Raw genomic sequence first — 23287 nt, 5'->3', positions numbered from 1 at the left:
GGAAATTATTTAACAGACACAAAAATAGAAAACTGAAGCCTGAACTGGTGATGAGGACGAGGAGGGTCGGTCTGGAGATAAAACTGGTCCATCATCCCGGTCCTGAGTGGGAGGAGCTTCCTGCTCTCGACTTATGAAGTTATGCTGCGTTCCAGGCCGGTTTTTGAGCCCGTAAGTCACGACTTCAAACCACAACTCACGAATTTGTAACGTTCCAGGCAAGTCACGCCAAACTGCCTGAGCGCAAGGAATTGTGGGAGATAGATGTAAACAAACCAGCATATCGGACCGTACGTTATGTTCATTTACAATCGTTTCTATCGCCAAAGCTCTTTGCTTATTTGAGGGAAACAGAGGAGGAAAAACAGTGCATAAGCCAAGAGAAGCTGTTCTACCTTTGATGTTATTTGTATATTTGGATTCATATTTGGTATTAAGTTATTCTTGCACTCATTGGACTGAAAACTAGCAAACAAGAAGCAGCTGCTGATTATACGAAACAATTGCAGATAAATAACATCAGAGCAATACCTTGTTTAAATCGGCATAAACACCACATCCATGGGGGGCGCCATTGCTACGTGACATCAGAACTCGGAACTGGAGAACATGGATCTTGTACAAGTTCACGGGTGGAAGTCACAGGTTTGACTGACATTCCAGTGCATTTACAACCAGTAGAAGGATGGAAAAACAGGAGTTATGGGTGGGACTGGAAGGCAGCAATACATCAGTTTATTCACATTATTCATCGTTAACTGAGTGAATATTATGTCTGTTCAATTGTCTCGTCCAAATGTTACTATTGGTTTAATGTTCTTGAACTGCAGCAGAAAACAGCAGAAAACTATTTAAAACTACTGAATAATGCTGTAATAACTAGAAAAGCACTCGGAAAGCGCAGACCTCCGCCAAGGCAAATCAGTCGTGCCTTTAATGGGAGGTCACTGCTCCTAAAATGCTAATTGCTCATGCTAATGCTAATGCTAGGGGCTGTGTTCATTATGGGTAAAATGGAAAAGGCTGAATTTCCCTACAGTGATAATAAATTGAGTTGACCTTTAAAGTTTTCCCCCTTAAAGCTGAATCAGCTGAAATAATGTGTAATTACACCAGCAGTGTTTTTTCTGTTTTACGACACAAACACATCAGTATCCTGTCGATAACGATGTGTAGAAAATCTTCTGACGCTCTTCAGTCTGTGATTAAACAGAGACGACACAAAGCATGAAGGAAAATAAAAGGACAATCATTTCCATCTGAGGAGGGTTGTGTTCACTGGTCTAACAGGCAGCGGCGGCGGTGGGCGGAGCCTAGAGGCACCAACCTGCGTTAACATATTTTAACGGCGACACACAACCCCCCCCCCGACATCGGCCATTAGAGAGAACGAGGCCCTGCAGTGAGTAAAAAATACGACTCTATTCATCTTTCACCATCTTAATGTCTTTTAAATAGTGACCTTTTTCCCCGCTGTACGCACACAGACGCACAAAGACACACACAGACTCAAACAGACACACAAAGACACACACAGACTCAAACAGACACACAAAGACACACACAGACTCACACAGACACACAAAGACACACACAGACTCACACAGACACACAAAGACACACACAGACTCACACAGACACACAAAGACACACACAGACACACACAGACACACAAAGACACACACAGACACACACAGACACACAAAGACACACACAAAGTCACACAGACACATGCAGACTCACACAGACACACACAGACACACACAGACACACAAAGACACACACAGACTCACACAGACACACACAGACACACAGACTCACACAGACACACAAAGACACACACAGACTCACACAGACTCACACAGACACACAAAGACACACACAGACACACACAGACACACAAAGACACACACAGACTCACACAGACACACAAAGACACACACAGACTCACACAGACACACAAAGACACACACAAAGTCACACAGACACATGCAGACTCACACAGACACACACAAACACACACAGACTCACACAGACACACACAAACACACACAGACACACACAGACTCACACAGACACACACAGACACACAAAGACACACACAAAGTCACACAGACACACAAAGACACACACAAAGTCACACAGACACACATAGACACACAGACTCACACAAACTCACACAGACACACAAACACAGACTCACACAGACACACAAAGGCACACACAAACACACACAAACTCACACGGACACACACAAACTCACACAGACACACAAACACACTTACACATTACCACACACCACCTCTGTTCCAGTTAATAGGACGGGCCCGACTCAGGATAAAACCTGGATTCTCTTTCACGTCAGTTTATTTTAATGCAGATTCTCAAACCAGTGTGTTTCATTTCATCACCTCAAAGTACAAGTGAGGACAATTCAGACTAATTTTTCAGTTTCTATGTCTCCGCTTGGATGAACTCATTCATTAAAAAGGAACATGATACCCAGATGAGATGAACAGTGCAAATACTGTTAGAATTATGAGATAAAAATGAGGTTAAAACTCTAACTTATAACTGTAAACCAGTGAATTCTGTGACAAAAAGCCGTATTAAAAGACAAAATCTTTAAATAACTGTCCAGATTGGGGGGAAAAACTGACATTTATTATTAAAAGTCCAGTTTATGGCAGAAAAGTTCCACACTGAGACAAAAACTCACACTTATGAAACAAAATCTGAAGGTTATGAGAGAAAAGGCCTCATTTATCATATTTACAAAATAAAAAGGGCAAATTTAGATAAAAACTCATAAGACAAAATGTTAGTTATGAAAGAGAAGGTCCAAACTGGGGGGGGGAAACATTTACTGATGAGAAGAAAAACTTTGTTTTTGAGATAAATTATCACAAATGAGCACAAAACCTTCTAAATAATGAGACAGAACTTCCAGATTCTGAGATAAAACAAAAACCTAAAACTAAAATATGAGAGATAAAACGTCCAAATGACCAGAGAAAAAGTCACATGAATGAGATAACACAGGCAAATTACAACACAAAACATCCAAATTTATATTAAATCTCATATTTGTATGGAAAAAAAAAAACGTATATTTATGAGAGAAAAATGATCACACAGACCTCTAAGAGATGAAACCTGAATATATGAGAAAGTCACACCTAAAGTTAAAGTTAAAAAGTGGAAATTCTGTCACAAAACCCCTGCATTATGACATTAAAACATAAAATAATACAATAAAACTCATAGATTTGATTTATTGTCTGTCAGTGAAAACAGAATAAAAACTGAATAAAAACTGAATAAAAACTGAATAAACAGCAGCTGAAGATTGAACTCAATAGAAACATCAGTTATATTTATTAAACCTGACCCATCATCATCTTCGTCGTCATCGTTTTCATCATCCTCATTGTCATCGTTGTCTTTGTCGTCATCATCCTCATCGTCGTTATCATCATCCTCATCATCGTCGTTGTCATCATTGTCGTCTTTGTCGTCGTCATTGTTATCCTCATCACCATCGTCGTTATTGTCTTTGTAGTCGTCATCATTATCATCATCCTCATCGTCATTGTTATCATCGTCGTCTTTGTCGTTGTCATTATCATCATCATTCTCTCATCATCCTCATTGTCTTTGTTGTCGTCATCTTTGTCGTCATCATTGTCGTCGTCTTCATCATCATCGTTTTTGTTGTCATCATCTTCATCATTGTCATCTTTGTTGTCATCATTATCATCATCATTCTCATCGTCATCGTTATCATCATCATTCTCATCATCATCATCATCACCTTTGTTGTCATCATCTTCGTCATCATTGTCATCGTCATCTTCATCGTTTTTGTCATCATCCTCATCATTATCGTCATCGTCTTTGTTGTCATCATCGTTATCATCATCATCCTCATCCTCATCGTCTTTGTCATCATCATCTTCATCATGCATGTGGCTGCTGCGTCTTTCCCCTCTTCCTCCTCCTCCTCTTCCTCGTCGTCGACGGGGGTTGGGGGGGGGGGGGGGGACAGGTTTTCATTCTCTAATCCATGCTGCAAAATGCCTGCATTGCACCTTAGTGCCCCCCCCCCCCCCCCCCCACCCGCAGCACCCCCAGCCCTCTGTCATTTCTTCTGGTGATGTTTCTGTCTCCAGTTTCCAAACCCAGGCATTAACTCCTGATGATGATGACGAGCTGACGGGAGGCTCAGCGGCGTCTCTAATTACCCTGATCACTCCTTAAATTAGTGGCGCATAAAATACCTGCATTGCACCTTTTCCTGCAAACCTTCGCCTCTGTCGTCCTCCTCTTCCTCTTCGTCCTCTCTCGTCCTCCTCTTCAGCCTCGGATTCAAACACTGGTTTGTCGCTTTGGCTCAAATGCATCGATCTGAAAAAACAAAAAAACAATAAACTGAGGATAAAAAAAAAAAGACCACACGTAAACGACCACGACATCCAGCCCCAAAACAGGTGACTTTCATATCTATCGGATGCAGATGAACGACGACGCTCTAAACTATGAACCAATAAACCAACAGGAAGTCCAACATTACAGCTCAATAAACCATTTTCACCCCTTTATTGAATTCTGCTTAGAAACAAAAGAAAAACTAGTGGTTAATTGAATTTCCTTTCAAAATAGAATTAAAATTGAATTTCAAGGTGTTTTTCTTTTTCAGTGTCAAAACAGAGACCCAAATTTAAAAAACTGATTGATTTTCGTTTTCTCTTTCTAATAACAAAAAAGAAGTTAGTACCCGACCATAAATGACAAATTGGACCAAAAATGCCTGGGTTTTTTTTTTTCAATTTCTGAGACCAGATGTTGTCATTTTCAAGGAAACAGCGCTAATGCCGAGGGTGACAAAGATTCTTACGAACGATGGGTTTGTGCGAAATCTGGAGTTTGTAGACACTCATGGAGGAAGCATGTCTACGAACTCCAGATTACATACAAACTGGAAGATCTGTACAAACCCATCATTCGAACAGGACAAACGTCCTGTTCTATTATATATTCTACATAAGTCTAATATAATAGAACAGGACAAACGTCATAAGTATAATACGTCCTGTTCACCTCAAATGAAAGTTTGAGAAGATTCAGGAGATAGAGAAAAGGAAATGTGCCTTAAGTTTACCTTTTACTTCTGCGAAGTACAAGCGACACAGATCGCTACTGTACCCCTCCCCCCCATAGTATGATAAGAAACCACCCGACCCCCCGAACTCCCCCCTGGCCGAGACATGGAAGCCCCCCCCCTTTCAGATCACACGCCTCTACATGTAGAGGTCACTTCCACAGAAAACACTGAACGACAAGGAGCTACCGTGGACAGGACCCAGTCCTACACCAGTACCCGGTCTGTTCACCAGGGCCAGGAGAAGAGACTGCAGCCCGCCCCAGGTGAACACACCGCCGGTCTGTGACCAGGTGCAGACGGTGGGTCCTGGCTCTCAGTGGTTGTTACGGTGGTCAGACTCCACAACACACACACACACACCACACACACACGACTGATGCCTGTCACTGACTTACATTGGTGTCTCTTCTGTGAACCATCACATGATACCATCACAGATTTGAGGGCTGCTCACAAAAACGACACACTGACTTCTGTTGTCTTTTACAGTTTTAAACCAAACCGAGTTTTTAGAGGAAAAAAGTCAGGATTTTATTTTTGGCCAAAATCGTGCAGCCTTTTGATGATGGATTATCTGCGTTAACGCGTTCATTTTGACAGACCAGGTCTAAACCTGAACCGAACCAAACCGAGCAACAGTTCTGTGAAATTTCTGAACAGTGTCAGTTAGAAACGGTTTGAAAAGTAGTCAGAGATGGATAATTTCACACATACATATTACAATCTCAGTGTCATATTTTCTGAAAAGTGATGTCGTCCAAGTAATTGTCTTTTTTCTGCCGCTGTCAGTGGGCCTTTATGACCCGTAGTTTAACAGGATGTTCTGTTGAAGCCTGAGGACGTGTGGAACTGATCCTTTAAGTGATGAACGCGGTGCGTTTTTGTCGTTAACAGGCGTTTTTCTGAAAGTTACTAAAAGATGACGGTGATTCTATTCCCCCGTCGACTTCCTTGGCCTCCCTCAGCACCTCCTCCTCCTCCTCCTCCTCGGCGGTGACTGATAGTCGCTCTGCCTCTGCTGTCATTACTCAGCATATTAAATTCTGCTAACGGCTCTGGCTGCGTCCAAAAAAGCTGATGAGGAAGCATAAAGCGGCGCTCCGTCCTACGTTACAGGATATCACCGCCGCTTCCCATCCAAGGTTATTATCGTTAACGAAAACGAACGAAATGACGAAAACTAGAATTGACAAAACATTTTCGTTAACTGAAGTAAATAAAAACTATAAATAAAAGAAAAAAGATAACTGAAACTGTATTGTGTGTTTACAAAACTAACTAAAACGGATAAAAATTAGGGATTAAATTCCCTTCGATTTTGTCTTTGTCAATGTCGGATTGATACGAAATCAATTTATTTCCCTCAAGCAATTTTAGCTAGCAGCACCATATGATATTTAGCGGTCCGTCACTTGTGGTTTCCAGTCGTCTTCTGGTCCCCACTCTACCTGGAAACATGGAGACTAAAGTTGGGAGAAAACAGCAGAGTCCTGTCTGGGATTTATTTGAATACGACGACAGAGAAGAAGAGAAAAGAGACGACTAAACTAAAACTAAACTAAAACTAAGCATTTACAAAATAACAAAAAACAATAAAAACTAGCAAATCTGCTCAAAAAATGAATTAAAACGAACTGAATACAGGGTCTGCACATATGTCACCCCCCCCCCCCCCCAGGCCACGCCCTTCTCAGTCAGACTGAGTGTCTTAAACCAACCTGTTCAACATGACGGAGTATAGCAGTAAACACAGCCAGAGAAAAGGGGAAATGTCAAATCTGAAATTAAATGAAGGACAGTTGGACTGGACATGGATCTGTATGAGCTACCAAAGAACAAGTGGTTCATGAACACTGACATGTGGACACACATGGAGGATCCAGACCTGGTCCAGGGGGGAGGGGATCAGCGCTATTTGGACCTGAAACTAATATACATGGTTTCATCAGGACTGACAACCAGGGTCCAAAACTAGGACCAGAACCAGCTGATCCAAAGAGTCCAAAACTAGGACCAGAACCAGCTGATCCAAAGGGTCCAAAACTAGGGCCCAGAACCAGCTGATCCAAAGGGTCCAAAACTAGGGTCCAGAACCAGCTGATCCAAAGGTCATTTCCAGTCGAGCGTGGACTGACCCCAGTGAATATATGCATGATCTACTGGGACTGAGCAGATTTACTGAGTCTAGTTCAGATCCAGTCCTTTATCCAACACAGATACTACTGCTGTGGACCAGCAGGGCACCACTGGATTCTGGGAAATTAGCAGATTTACACCACCTGGTTTAAATTAACACATTATTCTGGTAATATTATGGCTTTATTGTCAGAATATGACGACTTTAATATCATAACATTGTGATTCTTTTTGTATTCGACTTCTTCGAATTCTCATAAAATTACGGGTTTTATATCAATATTTTATGACTTTATACTCGTAGTGCCCAGTGTTTTTCTTTCCTTCTGTGGTCCTAATACTCCGTCGTAGCTTTATTCTCCAGTTCCCCCGTATTTGTAAAACTAGGTTGGCCTCAGTTTCAGGTAGTTTACTAATCATGTAGGAGCACAAGGTTCACAATCACAAAATGAAGACAAAAACCATGAAAGATCTGATCATGAAACCAAGAGCTGCACTAAGAAGGAACGTTAGCCAAACAATAGGTCATTTCAGGTCTGATTGGACCCAAAAATACAGCAGAAATGAATGTTAGCTGACACCAAACAGGATCCACAGATCTAGGTTTGGTTCCCTGGATTTGTGGATCCATCTCCTTCTCTTTTCTTCGTCTTTCGGTGTCTGTGAAACGATAGCTCCCACTGCTTTAAGAACCTGTTCATTCAATCAGTCTCACAACAGCTCTGCCCCATTTTTTATTCAATATTGTTCTTCAGTTTAGACAGGATTGAAGCCAACGCTGTCACTCATCTCCCTCTTTCTGACACTCAGTGCGCGGAACCGCGGTAACTTCCGCTAGCGGTGATGTCACGTGCATACACTCTATTAGAGGAAAAAAAAAGTCAAACCTAAATAAAACTAAACTATAATGAAAAATCCAAAACTATTAGAACCTTGGTCCCATCACCGTTAAAACTCATCACCTGCTGGTGATTAACTCGACTCCGCCCGGTGGGGGTGGGTCACGTGACCGTAAACCGTCTGCAACAGGTCGACGGACGCCAGGTAAAACCGCTGAGTGTTTCCATCAGACAGGAAGTGGAGTTCAGGTCTTCAGAGTGCTGTTTGTCGTCAAGTTTATGAGCGCACAGTCCAAACAAACCATAATGTGCATTATGGCTGTAAATTGATCTAAAACCCACTAAAGCTGCCGGAAACTGCAGCCTCTCAAATATATTTTCTCCTCCAAAGTACTTCTAAAGTTAATCGAATGAGAGAGGGATGGAAAACAAAGCGGCTCTCTCGCTCTCCTCATCCCCATTGGCTGTGATGGTCTCTCCGCCCGCTCTCTGCTGCTCCATAAACATCTCATGTAGCAGCAAATCAAAGCTGATGGCTCGCTATGATTCCCACAAATCTGCATTTATTGGTCGGTAACGCTGTCAGCCGCGACTCAGCCGGCGCTAATTTGATAAGCTGACAGAGCTGTCAATCATGTTGACAGCACCCTCCTCCTCACAGCTCCCCGGGGAGAAGAAGGAGGAGGAGGAGGAGGTGTTTCTGTATCTGAGGCCTCGTTTGGATGATACTGAAGAAACAGCAGAAACAGGCCAAGGGTTTGATGGAATTCTTTGTTTTTTTCCACTTTATTTTTATTGTTTGATTTCTGTAGAATACAAAACAAACATGAGGGACATTTGGGATGCACTGACCATAAAAAAACCTTTGTGACTAACAATAGGTTTTAGTAATTGACGCTGAAATGAAAACTGTCCTTTCTTCATTTATCATGACACTGCTCTTCTGGAGTCGTCAGTCTGTGGGTCAGAAAAGGGTCTTAAACTTAACTTACCTGGGGGGCCGCTGGAGGTAGAGTCTGGGTCAGGCTGGGCCACATTAGGTATTCCACAAAAAAAGGGTTTCTTTACTTACTTGCAGATAGTAACGTGCACTTTTGGATGAACTGGCCTTCTTTGAATGTCTTTGTGACCCTAGCAGTCATCTCACTCACCACGTGGCTAGCTTCCACCGCTGCTTCGTTTTCTTTACTTTCTTGAATAAATCTTGTTGCCTCAATAGACACTTGGCTACCCGCTTCTTTCTCTCATCTCCCTGGTATTTTGTAAACTCCTCAGCATGTCTAGTTGAGTACTGACGTCAGACATGTAGCGGTGCCCCTGTGCTCAACAAAAAGATATTCCGTCTCCCACTTTTCCTCAAATTGCCTGTGCTCGTTGCCAACCTTTCTCTTCACGGCACATTTTGTGAGAGACTTGACTGGAAACTGGGTGACACCATATATTTTCCATCCATTTTGTCTGACTCCAGAATATGTTTCAACTAAGTCCGTGCATTTCCATGACAACTTTTATTCCTGGTGTAACCTGAATAAACGTTAGATCCTATTTCAGATGCCCATGAAACGCCTTATTCCAGTTGAAAAAGAATAGTTTGGATTAAATTTAAATCCAAATAAAGTCAGTGGTTTAATCCCCTTTTAATTCTGAACTAAATTTTTCCTTGGACATGTAAAGCCTTTATTACCTCCGCCAAGGAGGTTATGTTTTTGCCAGGGTTTGTTTGTTTGTTTGTCTGTTTGTTTGTTTGTTTGTCTGTTTGTTTGTTTGTTTGTTTGTTTGTTTGTCTGTCTGTTAGTGTGCAACATAACTCAAAAAGTTATGGACAGATTTGGATGAAATTTTCAGGGTTTGTTGGAAATGGGATAAGGAAGAAATGATTAAATTTTGGTGGTGATCGGGGGGGGGGGGGGCCCACGGGGGGGGCCACTGATCAGCCTTGGCGGAGGTCTGCGCTCTCCGAGTGCTTCTAGTTCTGTTTGGACTTTATTCCTGCCATTCTGCACATGCTCAGTGTCTTGTCCTGTGGCGATGACGCACACATTCTGCGCTGGTGGAAGAATATGCACTGCAGTCTAGTCTTCCCAAAGCGTTCTATTCTGATGGGATCTACCAGCCTGGAAAACTCTGAAGGAACAGTTCATCACCTGTTTTTTTATTCATTCATTTGTCATGCACTAATGAGCTCCAGAAGTGGGCTAAACAGTTTGAACTGCAGTGCTCCGACTGCCTTGTTCTCGCAGCCCTTCCGTTAGCTTAGCTTAGCCTGGTTTAGCATAATCGCTTCATTCCTCAGGTCAGACGTAGCCAGGCTTTCATGGGTGATCGGTAGTATTTCATGAGTGATTTTGGTAAATTCAGTTCTCCCTAATCATTCCTTTAGTCCGCTGGGGTCGATATGATCACAAACTGAGGCTCAAATCATGGTGATGTGACTTATGTTACTGCACTAATAAAATCTTGGGAAATAAAAATTAATGCAAAGCTAAAACGGTAAAGGAAGGTCGGCGAGAACAAGGCAACGTGAGCACTGCAGCGCAAACCCTTTAGCTCACTTATCTACCTCATTAATACCTCATGTAAACCTTTATTCGGGTTTAACATTTCCATGTAAACAGAAGAGAAAATACTTTAGTTCCGAATTAATTTCTTCTGGAAAAATAAATCGGATTTAAAGAACATCATGTTACCGTACCCAATGACTAACATTCATACTTCCCCAGGGTACTTCGGGGTTGGCTAGCTTGACGACTGTTGACAACAAAACGCCCCCAGAAGCTGTCAGTAGACTATCTTTGGTAGCCCCTCAGTAATAAAAAAAAAAGATAAAATAAAAGCTTGGCAAGATCCAGAAAAAAGGTGCGTTTGAGAACTATGTGTGGGCTAACACTAAACTTTGATGTCAAACAGGGGGGCCGCAAAATATCATCCCGCGGGCCACAATTGACCCCCCGGGCCGCGAGTTTGAGACCCCTGGGTCAGAATATCCATCTCAAATATTCCATTCACAATATGTATGAGTTTGGTTTGAATTTAATTGAAATGTACATTTTTTATATTTCTGTGCAAACTGAGAGAAAAAATTAAGATAAACACGGTTCGTGAGCAGGTTTTTATATGAAATCAATACATGAACAAAAGACGTTAATCTTCACTTCAGGAGGAAATGACTGGAAAAATATATTAACAAACAGGAACGGTATTGATATTGAGGGAGGAAAACAATCTGTGTATCATTCGTTCTTTTCATTTTCAACTGAGAATCCACAATCGGAAAATGAAAAAAATGACTCATTTCATTATTTGTGTACAAATCAAAGTCAAAACCGAGTTGTTTTTTCATTCGTTCGATTGTTCGCTCAAATTAAAAAACTGGAAATAATCAAATGAAGCAAATGTGGGGTTTCATGTTTCATCTGCTTGTTGTCTTTTCTTTCTTTTCTTCTTTCACTTCATCCCTATGTATCTTCCTCTCCTCTCCTTGTCTCCTCTTCTCCTCTCCTCATCTTGTCTCCTTGTCTCCTCATCTTGTCTCCTTGTCTCCTCTCCTTGTTTCCTTTTCTTTCTTTTCTTGTTTTGCTTAATCCTTGTCTCCTCCTCTCCTCTCCTTGACTTCTCTTCTTGCCTCCTCCTCTCCTTCTCTCCTCTCCTTGTCTCCTCCTCTCCTCTCCTTGTCTCCTCTCCTCCTCTCCTCTCCTCCTCTCCTCTCCTCTCCTCTCCTTGTCTCCTCTCTCCTCTCCTCCCCTCCTCTCCTCTCCTTGTCTCCTCCTCTCCTCCTCTCCTCTCCTTGTCTCCTCTCCTCCTCTCCTCCTCCTCTCCTTGTCTCCTCCTCTCCTCTCCTCCTCTCCTCTCCTCTCCTCCCCTCCTCCTCCTCTCCTTGTCTCCTCCTCTCCTCTCCTCTTCTCCTCTCCTCTCCTTGTCTCCTCTCCTCCTCTCCTCTCCTCTCTCTCCTTGTCTCCTCATCTCCTCTCCTCCTCTCCTCTCCTGGTCTCCTCCCCCTCTCTCTCTCCTCTCCTTGTCTCCTCCTCTCCTCTCCTTGTCTCCCTCCTCTCCTCTCCTCTCCTTGTCTCCTCCTCTCTCTCCTTGTCCCTCTCCTCCTCTCCTCTCCTCTTCTCCTCTCCTCTCCTTGTCTCCTCTCCTCCTCTCCTCTCCTCTCCTCCTCCTCCTGCCTCCTCCTCTTCCTCTCTCCTTGTCTCCTCCTCTCCTCTCCTTGTCTCCTCTCCTCCTCTCCTCTCCTCTTCTCCTCTCCTCTCCTTGTCTCCTCTCCTCATCTCCTCTCCTCTCCCCTCTCCTCTCCTTGTCTCCTCCTCTCCTCTCCTCCTCTCCTCTCCTTGTCTCCTCCTCTCCTCCTCTCCTCTCCTTCTGATCCTGATCCTGGACCTTCCAACCCGACCTGGATCCATCATTAATCCCGTTTCCCGTCTCAGTCTCTCGGCTCCAGTTCGTGGTCGTTAACACAGATGCGTCAGCCCATGTGATCACTGTGGTAAAGTTCATCAGTGGGCGGGGCCGAGGGCGTCCAGACCGACCACTTAATGCACGGCAGCGAGCGATGAAAACCAGATCGAACGGTGGCGGCGGCGCTGTCTCTGTGCGTCAGCCTGATTGGTTGTGGGAACAGAAAACAATCATACATTATTCAGCTGAAAAACAGGCCGGAGCGGCGCTCCGGAAAACGCCGGCCCCCTCCCCCCCCCCCCCCCCTCCCCCCCCCCCCCCCCCGCCCGTCATCCTCCCAGGTATTAATGGCCGTCATCCACTTCCTCCCGTCGTGTCGTCACTCTCTCTCCTCCTTCATCTTCCTGGAGAGAGGCCGAGTCGCGTTTTCTCTGCGTTAAATCATTCATGGAGCTGTGGTGGGCGGCGGCCTCCGTCTCCTGCTGAGGCTGCACACGGGAGGAGGAAGAGGAGGAGAGGAAGAGGAAGAGGAGGAGGAGGTGACAGGTGGAGGAAGACAACGACGAACATGGGAACGTTTGGAGATGAAGTTCAACCCAGAATGATGAAATGAAACTACAGAAGAAGAACTGGACTGAAGGAGTGGGCGGAGTAACAGGGGTGGGCGGAGTAACAGGGGTGGGTGGGAGTAACAGGAGTGGGTGGACTTTGACCTACAGACGTCGACGTGTTTGGTTACAGATGCATATCGTAAAGACGACGTAAACGTGACGATTTGACCAAATATGATAAAGTTTGACCCAAAACTTCATCTGGACACAAAGAAGGAAATGACTCTGGTGTTTGTTTCCCTTCACTGCCCTCTCGTCTCCTTGTTTACTTTTTTTGTTTCCTTCCTTCTCATGCTTCCTTCCTAAACCTCTCCTTGTTCCTTTCCTCTTATCTCCTTCTCACCGTGTTTCTTCCCTTTCTTCCTTCTTTTCATACACTCATTTTTTCTGTCCTTTTTCTTTTTTGTTTCCTCTCCTTTCACGTTCACTTTGCTAATTCCATGTTTCCTTTCCTTGTTTTGTGTTTCCTTGGTTCTTGTTCCTTTTCTTTTTTCATGTTTCCTTTCCTTCTTTTATGTTTCCTTGGATCTTGTTCCTTTTCCTTTTTCATATTTCCTTCCCTCGTATTGTGTTTCCTTCCCTTCCTTTGTTTCCTTGTTTATGTTCCTTTTCCTTTTCCATGTTTCCTTCCCTTTTTTCATGTTTCCTTGGTTCTTCTTCCCTTTACTTTTTCATGTGTCCTTCCGTTGTTTTGTTTTTCCTTTCCTTGTTTTCTGTTTCCTTGTTTTCTGTTTCCTTTCCTTGTTTTCTGTTTCCTCTCCTTGTTTTGTATTTCCTTCCCTTGTTTTGTGTTTCCTTCCATTCTTTTATGTGTCCTTGTTTCATGCTCCTTTTCCTTTTTTCATGTTTCCTTTCCTTGCTTTACGTTTCCTTCCCTTGTTTCGTATTTCCTCTCCTTGTTTTGTGTTTCCTTGTTTTATGTTTCCTTTCCTTGTTTCGTATTTCCTCTCCTTGTTTTGTGTTTCCTCTCCTTGTTTACTGCAGTAATACCTGATGCAGATCATAAATTTCTACATAAATACGTAAAAAAACGAGTATCTGAGTCAAATCCACATGTTTTATTCAGTAAATATAAGCTGTGAATAAACACGGGTTCCACTTCTCGTCTGTTTCTTGTGTTTATCGTATTTTCCACATAAGTCTCATCGTAAACGTCCAGCGCTCGGCGTCCTCCTGATCGCCTCACGTCGTCATCTTGTGTTTTTATGAACCGACGTCGTCTGCGTTCGTTGATTGAAATCGCATTTCGTCTTCGGGCTTCGTTTGTCGCTGCTCGTTCTCCGCTGTTTGAATTTCCTGTTTCCTAAATGGGATCAGGTTTCACTTTATCTCGCTTTTCTCTAAATGTCAGCCCTCGTCCTCTCACCTTTTCAAAATGTCACCTCCCCCTCCTCCCCCTCCTCCTCCCCCTCCGCCTCCCTCTCCTCCCTCCTCCTCCTACCCCACCTAACCCACTCACCTCACCTCCTCATGTCTCCTTTGCTCGATTCCTTTCCTTGAAACATTTCACATCCCCTGGATTCCTTCTTTTCCTTCACTTGTTTCCTTTCCTTCTATTCTATGTGACCTTTCCTTACTTTCGTTTCTTTTCTTTCTATCTTGTCAGTTTCCTTTATGTCTCCTCTCTTTCTTTCCTCTCCTTCTTTCCCTTTGTTTCCTTCTTTTGTCTTTATATTCATTTCCTGTTTATCTTTTCTGTCCTCGTCTCCTTCCTTTATTCGTTTTCTTTCCTTTCCTATTCCTGTCCCTTTCCTTGTTTTTTCTCTGTATATTTCATTTCTTTCCTTTCTTCATCATATTTATTCTTTCTTTCCTTTCCCTTACATGTCTCCGTTCCTCTCCTCTCCTTATTTCCTTCCCTACTTTCCTTCTTCTCCTTTCCTCATCTTTTTTCCTTTACATTTATCTCCTTGTTTTCTTCCTTTCTTTTCTCTGTTTCTTTGTCGTTTCCTAGTTAACCCATGGTTCCTCTCCTCTTTTACTTTCCTCCTTTTCTCTCTGTCAGCTCCTTCTCTTCTCTCCTCTTTTTGTTTCCTCTCCTCATTTCCTGTTCTTGTTTCATCTCCATCAGCTCTCCTTCTTTTCTTTCCTCTCACTTCTCTACCTCTTCTTCTTTCTTCGTCAGCTCCATTCTCATTCTCTTCTCTCTAGCTCTTTCCTCGTATCTTCTCTCTCTTCCTCTTCCTCTTCTCTTCCTTGTTTCCTCTCTTCCTTTCCCGTCTGTTGATTCCTCTTCTTTCACTCTCCCTTGGTTTCCTCTGTCCTGGCCCCTTCTCTTCTTTTCTCCTCTTCACTTCCTTCTTTCTTGTCCTTCCTGTCTTTCCTCTTCTTCTTTCCTCTCCTTGTTTCCCTTCTCTGTCTGCTCCTTCACTTCTTTTTCTCCCTCTTCCTTCCCTTTCTTCTTTTCTTTCCTTCTGTTCTTTCCTCTTCTTCTTTCCTCTCCTTGTTTCCTCTCTGTCTGCTCCTTCTCTTCTTTTCTCCTCTTCCTTCCTTTTCTTTCCTTCTCTTCTTTCCTCCTCTTGTTTCCTCTCCTCCTTTCCTCTTTGTTTCCTTTGTCAGCTCCTTCTCTTCTTTTATCCTCTTCCTTCCTTCTCTTCTTGATTCCTCTCCTCCTTTCCTCTCCTTGTTTCCCCTCTGTCAGCTCTTTCTCCTCTTTCCTTTTCTTGCTTCCTCTCCTCCTTTCCTTCCCTTCGTCTCCTCGTTTGTCATTTTGTGTGTGTGTGCGTGTGTGTGTGTGTGTGTGTGTGTGTGTGTGTGTGTGTGCAGGTATGCGCTGCTGCCCGTGTTGACTAATGTGTTTGTTTATGCGCTGTTTGTGTGTTGTGTGTGTGTGTGTGTGTGTGTGTGTGCATCGTCGTGTTTTATGGGCATTAGAGAGCAGGTGTATCAACAACACACCAGATTTATATGAGTGTAGCTGAGCCCCAGGGGATTCTGGGTAATCTGGGTGTAATTGAGCGTAGAGGTTACAGCAGCAGAAACACACACAAAGAAAAACTGTGTACACAAACACACACACACACAAATACACACTAATGGGCAGAAAAATGCACACGAACAGGTGACGGCACGACAAAACACCTGAGGAACGGCATCAGGTGTAGAACGACTGGTAACTGATCAATAATCAATCAGTAATAAATCTGTCCGTCAGTTTTATGTGGAAGTTGTTTTTCCTTTTCTTTCCTTTCCTTTTGTCATTTTTTCCTTTTTTCCTTTCCATGTTTCCTTTCTTTTGATCATGTTTCCTTTTCTGTTTTTATGTTTCTTCTTTTGTGTTTTATTTTGTTGATTTATGTTTCCTTCTTTTTCTTTATTTCATGGTTCCCTTTCCTTTTTCGTTTGCTTTCCTTCTTTCATGTTTCCTTTTTTCTTGTTTCCTCTCCTTGTCTCATGTTTCCTCTTGTAAACACGCAGCAAGCAGTAAATCTCAAAAACCACAATTTATTTCAGTTAATGAACTACTGCCCAGTTTCTTTTAACTTTAAACCATCTCAGTACCAAAAAATCTCCGGTTATCTTGGACAGAAAGCTGTGTGTTCTAGAGATTTTTGGACCCAACGGAGGCTCTGGACTACTCCATTTAGGCTGCTTACCGGGGGGGGTCACATAATTTAAATTAACTCACCAGTTATGTTTCGGATGGAAGGATCAAACCAGGAGAAATGAAGAATTCACCAAAAAAGAAGGGTTGAGGTTTTAAAAAGTTAAAACAATAGCTTGATTTATTGCTTCAGGCAAAAATAGAAAAAGTTACAAAAAGAAAGAAGTCAGTTATCAATTAGTCAAACACACATTCGTCTCAGAGATAAAATGAAAAAAGCCTAAAAAAAAGTTTTCTTTATTACCTTTTTATAGTCTTTAGTGACTCTGGAGACTCCATTATTCAATGACATCATTCGTCGTACACTTATTATTGGTTAATAATAGTCACTAGGCATTAACATGTCAGTCACTCCATAAGCCAATGCTAAGAAAAGCACAAGCTGAAAGTTCATTTGAGTTTAACAAGCACCTTGGACACCTGTCAATCAAACCAACTGCCTAGCTCAACCACAGAGAGTTTTCAGAAAGCGTGTCCTTGCTTAACACCTGCACAGTTAGGCTAGCATTTCTTGACCACAAAAAATCCCTAAGTTTGTTTTCTGTTTTTTCTGTTTTATGCTCTTTACCACGACTACTGTCTAAAGATGTAAAATTAGATCTTTCTCGTTGCATTTGACCTTTTCTCCAAGTTCAGTACAGACAGGTGTGAGTTCATCAAAACCACACACACACGAATCAAACCTGACTGTTCAGTACCTCTAAAATAAAAAGAATATTACAGTTATATAAGAATATTACTCAGAATATTACTTAGACTTGCAAAAATAAAAAGACTCTTCAAGCAAAACACCTTGTAATGTAAAGATTAAGCAAACAACTTAGAACATTACATTTCCTCTTCTTCTTTTCCATTTTCGTTCATGATGTATGATATTCACCCGACATCGTAGAGCTAGTCAGAGTCACACGTTCATCTTCCATTTAATACAATCCGTACCACACTCTTTTTGTTTCATGTTTCCTTTCCTTGTATCTCCTTGGTTCCTTTTCTTTTCCTTTGGGTCCTTGTTTCCTTTCCTTGTATCTCCTTGGTTCCTTTTCTTTCCTTTGGGTCCTTGGTTCCTTTCCTTGTATCTCCTTGGTTCCTTTTCTTTTCCTTTGGGTCCTTGTTTCCTTTCCTTGTATCTCCTTGGTTCCTTTTCTTTTCCTTTGGGTCCTTGTTTCCTTTCCTTGTATCTCCTTGGTTCCTTTTCTTTTCCTTTGGGTCCTTGTTTCCTTTCCTTGTATCTCCTTGGTTCCTTTTCTTTTCCTTTGGGTCCTTGTTTCCTTTCCTTGTATCTCCTTGGTTCCTTTTCTTTTCCTTTGGGTCCTGGTTCCTTTCCTTGCTGCTTCTTTTGTATATTTCCTCTCCACTTGTTTCTTTTCCTTCTGTGTTTCCTTTTTTCCCTCCCTCCTTCTCTGTGTTTTATATCTTTTCCATGTCTCCTTCCCTCGTTTCCTTAACTCTTCTTTTATCCTTTCTATTGACTGTAATGGCTGTGGTGGTCAAAGGTCAAAGATCACTGTGACCTCACATCTGTCCATTCTTCTTCTTCATCTCTACATGCACATGCAGTTTAACCCAGATCTACCAGATCTGGTCCAGTTGATCTAAACCACACCTTAAACCCAACAGGAAGTCGTCCATGTTGGTCAGAATATGAGGTTTTTCTTCACTTTTCTGGACGGAGGACGTCTTATTTATCTGTTTCATAGACGTTCGTCTCTGTTGGACTAAAATCTGCCTGACTGTCGTCGTGTAGGAAACCCGACCCCCGTACCGTCTGTGGGTTTATTTCTGCGGTGTGATGTGGTGCTGGGGGCGGGGCTAGGGGCTGCAGATCACATACCGTACCTATGGCAAGGGTTCGCCGCCGCAGCCTCTGTGTGTGGTCCCACCACCAGTCATCTACGCAGACCTTCTGTCCTCCACGCAGACCTTCTGTCCTCCACGCAGACCTTCTGTCCTCCACTCAGACCTTCTGTCCTCCACTCAGACCTTCTGTCCTCCACTCAGACCTTCTGTCCTCCGGCTGAATCACACCGTCAGCAGCTTCGCCTCGGTCACTCGAGGGTAGAGAGTGACCTAAAACGCCACCGAGAAAAAAAACCACGTCGCTGCAGTTTCTCCTCACACCGTTTCACTGACTGGAAACCAACGCCCTCATTTAGGTCCATCAGGAACAACACCCAAATTGCATTATGGGTAACGTCTATCTGCAGAAATGGGTTCGTCTCATCAGTTTTCCTGATCGTCTATAAAAAAAACAACCGACACATAACATGATAGAGCTTTTCTTTAAACAGGTCTGAGGCTAAATGGATTATTTGTGCTTTTAATCATTAGGGTTTTTTTTGTTTATTCTGGGTTTTATGAATAAACAGAAGGAAATGAAGAATATTGCATATAAGTCTGGTAACACTGGTGATTTTACAACAATATTAATAATAATGAAATAATAATAATCATAGCTCTAATCATCGTGATCCTCGTATGTTCTGTTCAACTTTATTGACTGATGCTTTTATTCATGTGAAATATCAGAAAAATCAGCCTCTGTACACAAACTATACCTCGTTCTTTACCATCGAATATTCACGTATTCATGACAAATATTAGTAAAACATGTTGACTTTCAGATTATTTCTAATAAATCCATTCCTGAGGTGTAGAAAGAAAATATAACTCTATTTATATAACTCTATATTTACTCTGTCAGGTCTGTATTTACTCTGTCAGGTCTGTATTTACTCTGTCAGGTCTGTATTTACTCTATCAGGTCTGTATTTACTCTATCAGGTCTATATTTACTCTATCAGGTCTGTATTTACTCTGTCAGGTCTGTATTTACTCTATCAGGTCTGTATTTACTCTGTCAGGTCTGTATTTACTCTATCAGGTCTGTATTTACTCTGTCAGGTCTGTATTTACTCTATCAGGTCTGTATTTACTCTGTCAGGTCTGTATTTACTCTGTCAGGTCTGTATTTACTCGGTCAGGTCTGTATTTACTCTGTCGGGGCCTGTGTTTCCTGGGTTTTACTCTGTTCAGTGTTCAGTCCCTCCACTGGAGTTAAACCTCCGGCGGTGACAAGGTCGACGTGTCCAATAAATGATGGTGGACGTCCAAACCCTGGAGACCCAGTCCGTCTCAATGCGACGCTCAGCACTTTCCTCCGTCGGCTTTGACTCCATCAGCAAAACAATCCGAAGCCTCGGACGGCGACGGAAACGCTCTGTCCACCTCTGAGTGACCGTCACAGGGGTCAAAGGTCACACAGGGGGAAAATACAGACTTTATCAGGTTTTACAGGAAATAAATGCGTCAGATAAATGTGACAAAACCAGCGCGGTTTTTCCAGGAAAACAGATTCTAGACCGGGGTGTGAAACGTACGGCACGTGGGCTTAAACCGGCCCGCCAAAGGGTCCAATCCGGTCCAACCCAGTCCAATCTGGTCCAATCCGGTCCACGGGACAGAAAAATTACACGGAAGATTTTAACAGTGATTGATGTTAAATCATTTTTGCTCAGGTTCCCACATTCAGACCAATATGATCTGAAGTGGATTAAAAAAAAAAATAGCATCACAACATATGTACATAGTTGTTCTTATTATTATTGTTATTGCTATTATTTATTATGTTTTTTTTCTTTTTTACCTTCTTTTTCTTTATTTCTTGAGTTGTATAAAAGCATCATCCAATTATGCTGCTACATGTGCCTTAAATCATCCCCTGAGGAGACGAATAAAGTTGAATTGAATTGAATCTAATTTTTTTTTTTAACTCACTTTTTATGTTTGTTTGGTTTTTTTCACCCATTAAACATTTCCAGTGCGGTGGCCAGAATTGCAACAGCCCAAAATCTTATCCATATAAGAAAAACAAAAGATAACAGCCCAAAAAATTATCCACTATAAGAAAAAAAAGCCATCATCCACCCTTTCTAATTAAGGGGGTGCTGTTTACCAAAAGGTCTCTTGCTTTGAAATTAAGGCCACCAGAAAAAATAAAAGCATAGGCTGAAAAATTTTAAGGCCTTCAGCTCATGTGGCCAATGCTAATGAAGTAACCCACCAAAAGCGGAGGTCGGTGCGCTAAAAATAAACTTATTTTCTTCATTTTGTGATTCTGAACCTTGTGCTCCTACATGATTAGTAAACTAACTGAAACTGAGGCTAACCTAGTTTTACAAATACAGGAGAACTGGAGAATAAAGCTACGACGGAGTATTAGGACCACAGAAGAAAAGAAAAACACTGGGCACTACCAGAATAAAGTCATAAAATATCGATATAAAACCTGTAATTTTATGAGAATAAAGTCGAATACAAAAAGAATCACAATGTTATGAGAATAAAGTAAAAACTCATAATTGAACAAAAATGTCATTCATTTATGAGATTAAAGTCGTCATATTCCGACAATAAAACCATTATATTACAAGAATAATGTGGTAATTTAAAAACAGGTGGTGTAAATCTGCTAATTTCCCAGAATGCAGTGGTGCCCTGCTGGTCCACAGCAGTAGTATCTGTGTTGGATAAGGACTGGATCTGAACTAGACTCAGTAAATCTGCTCAGTCCCAGTAGATCATGCATATATTCACTGGGGTCAGTCCACGGTCTACTGGAAATGACCTTTGGATCAGCTGGTTCTGGGCCCTAGTTTTGGAGCCTTTGGATCAGCTGGTTCTGGGCCCTAGTTTTGGAGCCTTTGGATCAGCTGGTTCTGGGTCCTAGTTTTGGAGCCTTTGGATCAGCTGGTTCTGGGCCCTAGTTTTGGAGCCTTTGGATCAGCTGGTTCTGGGCCCTAGTTTTGGAGCCTTTGGATCAGCTGGTTCTGGTCCTAGTTTTGGACCCTGGTTGTCAGTCCTGATGAAAACCAGGTAATATTAGTTTCAGGTCCAAATAGCGCTGATTCCCCTCCACCCTGGATCAGGTCTGGATCCTCCATGTGTGTCCACATGTCAGTGTTCATGAACCACTTGTTCTTTGGTAGCTCGTACAGATCCATGTCCAGTCCAACTGTCCTTCATTTCATTTCAGATTTGACATTTTCCCTTTTCTCTGGCTGTGTTTACTGCTATACTCCGTCATGTTGAACAGGTTGGTTTAAGACACTCAGTCTGACTGAGAGGGGCGTGGCCTGGGGGGGGGGGGGTGGTGACATATGTGCAGACCCTCTATTGTTACATTTCCACATACTTCTCTTAAGACATTTCAGGTTGTTTGTATTTGTTCAGGTTAGTCACATTTTTTCCAAAAGGCCAGTCTGAAACTGTAAACATTTTTGTGTATTTTACTTATTTTTACACTAAAACAAAGGAAAAAAAATTGTGCTTTTCATTATTTATATGTTATTATGATAGTATTTTACTAGTCTGATCCACTTTAGATTGAATTGACCTAAAATGATTCTAACATCCTTGGTTGTTAATATAATAATTTCTGCATTTCACACATTCATCCCACGGGCCGGACCGGAGCCTTTGGTGGGCCGGACCGGAGCCTTTGGTGGGCCGGACCGGAGCCTTTGGTGGGCCGGATTCGGCCCCCGGGCCGCATATTCGACACCTGTGATTTAAACCTTTCATCCAATCAGACGCTTCGACCTTCAAGCACTCGACATAATTTTTAATAATCCCAGATGTTACGACTGAATCTTTGTGTTTTCAGCCCAGAAACATGAACTCAAGGCCGACCTTTATCGTCCTCCATCATCCTGGTCTCATTACCCATCATGCCTTGGCCTTAACAGTTTGAATCCACTTGACATTAACGGCGTGCGATTGGCTGCTTCCGTTATGGTTGTGAATAATTCAGAACGCCGTTCAGCCGCCGGCCGTACGCTCGTTAAACGTTTCACTTGACCTTAGGAGGATGAGGTTTGGTTTCACTGGTTTCTACTGGACTACGTTTCCCAGAAGGCCGAGCTGCTCCTATGATGGTCAGATATGTCATCGGTAAAACCCAACGTCAACTGAAATAAAAAGAAATGAACGTCAAAACTGGTCTGTGGTCCAACATGAGGTCTGTGGTCCAACATGAGGACCATGGTCCAACACGAGGCCTGTGGTCTACCACGAGGACCATGGTCCAACACAAGGCCTGTGGTCCAACATGAGGTCTGTGGTCCAACACGAGGCCTGTGGTCCATCATGAGGTCCTTGGCCTAATACTGTTTAAGTCTGTGGTCTAACATAAGGTCCATGGTCCAATATGAGGCCTGTGGTCCACCCTGAGGTCTAGGTCTAATGTTAAAGTCCATGGTCCAACATGAGGACCATGGTGCAACATAAGGTCTGTGGTCCAACATAAGGTCTGTGGTCCAACATAAGGTCTGTGGTCCAACACGAGGACTGTGGTCCAACATAAGGTCCACGGTCCAACATGAGGCCTGTGGTCCAACACGAGGACTGTGGTCCAACATAAGGTATGTGGTCCAACATAAGGTCCATGGTCCAACATGAGGCCTGTGGTCCAATATGAGGTATGTGGTCCAACATAAGGTATGTGGTCCAACACGAGGACTGTGGTCCAACGTAAGGTATG

At 42.7% G+C, this 23287-nt stretch overlaps 1 protein-coding gene across 1 annotated transcript in view; it reads left to right on the top strand.

Annotated features, from left to right (window-relative positions):
- Positions 1 to 23287, top strand: part of LOC115411083 (phenylalanine--tRNA ligase, mitochondrial-like) — a 47745-nt gene that overhangs the window by 11586 nt on the left and 12872 nt on the right. The window lies entirely within an intron of this gene.

Source organism: Sphaeramia orbicularis, chromosome 20 (genome assembly GCF_902148855.1).
Source record: "Sphaeramia orbicularis chromosome 20, fSphaOr1.1, whole genome shotgun sequence".
NCBI classification, from domain to species: Eukaryota; Metazoa; Chordata; class Actinopteri; order Kurtiformes; family Apogonidae; genus Sphaeramia; species Sphaeramia orbicularis.
This window is presented reverse-complemented; position numbering and strand designations above follow the sequence as displayed.